The following is a 4,771-nucleotide window of genomic DNA, read 5'->3' on the forward strand; positions in this document are numbered from 1 at the left end:
GAAGAAGGAAATCTATGGATATTAGTGTATTTCATTTTATAGAAAAACACAAAATTATTTGGAGTACCAAAAAAAAAAAATTATTTGTAGTACAAAAAATTTCCAACATATACATAGGGCCTGGTGTACAGTATAGTGGAAATGAACTGCATTGGGTAGATGAAACAATACTGCATCAATCTTGCAGAAGAGATGGTCCACAACTGTTCTATCACCATTACTCTGTACAACACATGGACAGCACACAAACATCTTCCCTGGTGGTCTAGTGGTTAGGATTCGGCGCTCTCACCGCCGCGGCCCGGGTTCGATTCCCGGTCAGGGAAAGAGACTTTTTCTTTATAACATATATTGTATACGGAATGATAAATTGGGGAAATGGCTTTTGCCTTTGAGCTGTAAATGTAGCTATTTTGTAGCACATTTATCATTTATCAAAATGACTACCATTCATTTTATTTAGTATTTGAAATGATACAAATATATATATATATTACATATTTTCATGCTACTTGTATGAAAGCTTTGAATTATTTGCACACATTTACGAAATGTGCAAAAAAACCCAAAAAACGAATGTGGCACTTGCAGCGCTATTCATTATTGGTGGAATCCCAAAGGCAGCAAGTGGAAAAAATGATCAACAAACATGCCAAATTACACAAGCTACTTTGGGGCGCGTTTGTCACGCTTAGGACAGGCCATTGAAGTAAATAGGCTGCCCTCTGCATGTAGCGCAAAAATGCACGCAGTGAGCCATAATGCAAAGCTTTCATACAAGTAGCATGAAAAAATGTAATATGTGTGCATTTTTGCGCTACACGCAGAGGGCGGCCTGTTTACTTCAATGGCTGTCGTATGCGTGACAAAGCGCCCAAAGTATCTTGTGTCGTTTTTGACTTTATGCAGTTTGGCTCACTTGTTGATAATTTTTTCTGCTTGCTGCCTTTGGGGTGCCTTTAACAATGAATAACGCGTTGCAACTTTTTTGCGTTATTCGTACACGTGTGCAAAAAATGTGTGCTTTTTGCGTGTTTTCAAAACATTGAGGGGTGAATGGAGCCTCAGGACTCGTTCAGATGTGCGATGACCTTTGAGGCTGCATTCACACTTTGGCATTTTTTGAACGTGTATAAAATTGCGCAATTTCACTGGCATTTTAACCACTTGCTGACTAGGTGCCTTCATTATACTGCGGCGGGTCGGCCCCGCAAATCGCCGTAGGTGTACGTCAGCTCTTTTAAGAGCTATAGCAGGCGCTATATCGGGGGAGCCAATGCGCGTGACCGGTGGCCACCCGCGATCGCTCCACAGAGAGCCAGAATGGGGATCTGTCAGTGTAAACAAACAGATCCCCGTTCTGACAGGGGAGGAGACAGTAATCGTCTGCTGCTAGTGATCAGGAACAGCGATCTCTCTCCTCCTCCAGTCCGTACACTCCCCCCACAGTTAGAAACACCTCCCAGGGAACACATTTAACCCCTTAATCACCACTAGTGTTAACCCCTTCCCTGCCAGTGTCTTTATTACAGTAATCAGTGCATTTTTATAGCTCTGATTGCTGTATAAATGTCACTGGTCCCAAAACAGTGTCAAAAGTGTCCGCAGTCCCGCTAAAAATCGCTGATCACCGCCATTACTAGTGAAAAAAAATATAATAAAAATGTCATGAATCTATCCCCTATTTTGTAGACGCTATAACTTTTGCGCAAACCAATCAATATACGCCTATTGCGATTTTTGGTAAAAAAAAAAAAAATATATATGTAGATGAATATATATCGGCCTAAACTGATGAACAAATCATTTTTTTTTAAACATTTTTTGGGATATTTATTTTAGCAAAAATTAAAAAATATTATTTTTTTTCAAAACTTTTGCTCTTTTTTTGTTTATAGTGAAAAAGATAAAAAACGCAGAGATGATCAAATACCACCAAAGGAAAGCTCTATTTGTGGGGTAAAAAGGACATACATTTTGTTTTGGATACGTCGCAGGACCGCGCAATTGTCATTTAAAGCAACGCAGTGCCGTATCGCAAAAAATGGCCTGGTCATTAAAGCAGGGTTCCACCCAATAATGGAACTTCCGCTTTAAGGGAAGGTGACCCCCTGACATGTCACATTTGGCACGTCATTTTTTTGGGGTGGAGCGGATACCCTCTTTTTTGAGGTTTCCAGCTCCCACTTCCTTCTGGCGCAACGCGGCACCGAAAGGGAGATCACCTCTCCCCCCTCCCTCTCGGCAATCATCTGGGACATGTCACAGGTCCCAGATGATTGCCCGGCCAGTCACGTCGCGCGGCTCGCGCCTGCGCAGTGCGTGCCGGACTGTGAAGCCACAGCCGGGCGCCCACAGTGACAATGCCGGTGCTGCAGAGAGGAGGGGGAGACGAGCGAGGCTTCGTTCCCCCCCGCATCGCTGGACCCTGGACAGGTAAATGTCCGATTTATTAAAAGTCAGCAGCTGCAGTATTTGTAGCTGCTGACTTTTAATTTTTTTTTTTTTTAAGCGGAACTCCGCTTTAAGGGTGAAAATCTTCCGGTCCTTAAGGGATTAAGAAGGGCAGGAAAAATGTCTGTCGAGCTTGTGTAGCCATTCATTGTTAATGGCAGCCCAAATGCAGCGGAAAAGATGCACATTTTGTTGCGTAAAGAAAAAGACATGTCAAAAGTAGCAAAATGCATGGTTAAAAAAAAAATCTCACACAAAGCTTATGAGCTGCCGCGTTTGTCATACGTAGGACGGCCCTGTGGTGCAAAAACGTTGCACAATTTTACGCACAATAACAAAATACTAAATATTAATGCAGCCTGAAGAGCGATCTGCAATGGACTTTTTTCTTTCTTTTATTAATAATGAATTAAGAACTGGCTGGCTTAGCCCTTCGAACTGTAAATGTAACTATTTTTGGCATTTGAAATGATTTAAAGTTATTTTAGCAACTCCTGTATGTATATCACCTATCACTTTGTTAACTGTATAAAAGCTTTACAATGGCTGCCTTTTTTCAGAAGACTCTCTAGAAATGATATTTGACATACATGTGCTTTAGACGAACAAGCATAAATGCCATACAAGCTCTACATTACAGCAAAGCGTTGTCACGTATTAAATAGCTGCTAATCATAAATTCTGTGTATGAAAAAAAAATATAGCGTCCCTGGGTGGGCTTGAACCACCAACCTTTCGGTTAACAGCCGAACGCGCTAACCGATTGCGCCACAGAGACCTACATGATTTCTGTCACTTGTATGTGAGAATGTGTATATATTATTTTCATCAGCAGAACTCTGACTCTGAAGCTTGGTATATAGGAAACACAGGACAGCTTACTATCTGTGCAGCAGAGTGGCGCAGCGGAAGCGTGCTGGGCCCATAACCCAGAGGTCGATGGATCGAAACCATCCTCTGCTAGGTCTTTTTTTTTTTTTTTTTTTTTTAATCAATATTATTTTATTTTTTTTTTTTACTTAAATGATTAAGGTTTTGTTTTGTCATTTTTTTTATCTTACATGTTCTACAATAATAGATTTTGTTTGTAATTTTTTTTTTTATCTTACATGTTGTACAATGATAGGTTTTTGTATACATTACTTGCTATCTTTGTAAAATTCTGTCTGTATATAGGAACTGTAAAAATGTATGCATCTGAAAATGTTGAACTATTTTTTAAACTGTTCCTTCTCCCCACCCAAAATATATGGTTCCTATAGCATTTAAAAAAACAAATTCATGCTCAGTCGCGCAATAGGGATGAGCCGAACACCCCCTGGTTCGGTTCGCATCAGAACATGCGAACAGGCAAAAAATTTGTGCGAACACCATTAAAGTCATGGGATTCCCCCACAGGGGGACCCCGAACCAAAATTAAAAAAAAAATGCTTGGGGGTCCCGCCAAATTCCATACCAGGTATGGACTTTAAGGTGAACCTTGCGCCAATTTTTTTTTAAAAAATGGCGTGGGGTCCCCCAAAAATCCATACCAGACCCTTAACTGAGCATGCAACCTGGCAGGCTGCAGGAAAAGAGGGGGGGACAAGAGAGCACCCCCCCTCCTGAACCGTACCAGGTCACATGCCCTCAACATTGGGAGGGTGCTTTGAGGTAGCCCCCCAAAACACCTTGTCCCCATGTTGATGGGGAGAAGGGCCTCATCCCCACAACCCTTGCCCAGTGGTTGTGGGGGTCTGCGGACAGGGGGCTTATTGGAATCTGGAAGCCCCCTTTAACAAGGGGACCCCCAGATCCCGGCCACCCCCCTGTGAGAATTGGTAATGGGGGTACAAATGTAACTGGGTGACCCCGCCCCCCTCTGACAACACGGGGAAAGCCACAGGGAAGTCCCGTGAATTCCCCGTGCGTCAGAGGAGGGCGGGGTCATCGGGTGGCCCTGCCCTCTGTTATATAAGAAGTGTCAGAAGAAACGAAGCGTCACACGACACCCACTGAGGCGGATCGTGCGGACGGAGCGGAGAAGAAGCCTGGAGGAAGATGCGGGACGAGAAGAGCAGAGGAAGAAGAAGAAGATGGAGAAGAAGAAGATGAAGGAAGAAGAACACCGAAGGAACACCAGAAGAAAGAAGATGGAAGAAGAAGCCGAAAGAAGAAGAAATTAATAAAGGACTTGTCATAAACCGTCTCTTGTGTTTTTTAATCTTTTGGACACTTTTTTTGTGAAATGGTAGGGGTACATTTGTACCCCATTACCAGTTCACACGGGGGGGGGGGGGTGGGCGGGATCTGGGGGCTCCCTTGTTAAAGGAGATTA

At 43.0% G+C, this 4,771-nt stretch overlaps 1 non-coding gene across 1 annotated transcript; it reads left to right on the plus strand.

Annotated features, from left to right (window-relative positions):
* The first annotated feature begins 254 nt into the window (after positions 1-254).
* On the plus strand, positions 255-326 carry TRNAE-CUC (transfer RNA glutamic acid (anticodon CUC)). The gene has a single exon. It is a non-coding gene; the product is annotated as a tRNA-Glu (tRNA).
* Positions 327-4,771: the final 4,445 nt, after the last annotated feature.

The sequence above is a fragment of the Aquarana catesbeiana genome, linkage group LG03 (assembly GCF_042186555.1).
Source record: "Aquarana catesbeiana isolate 2022-GZ linkage group LG03, ASM4218655v1, whole genome shotgun sequence".
NCBI classification, from domain to species: Eukaryota; Metazoa; Chordata; class Amphibia; order Anura; family Ranidae; genus Aquarana; species Aquarana catesbeiana.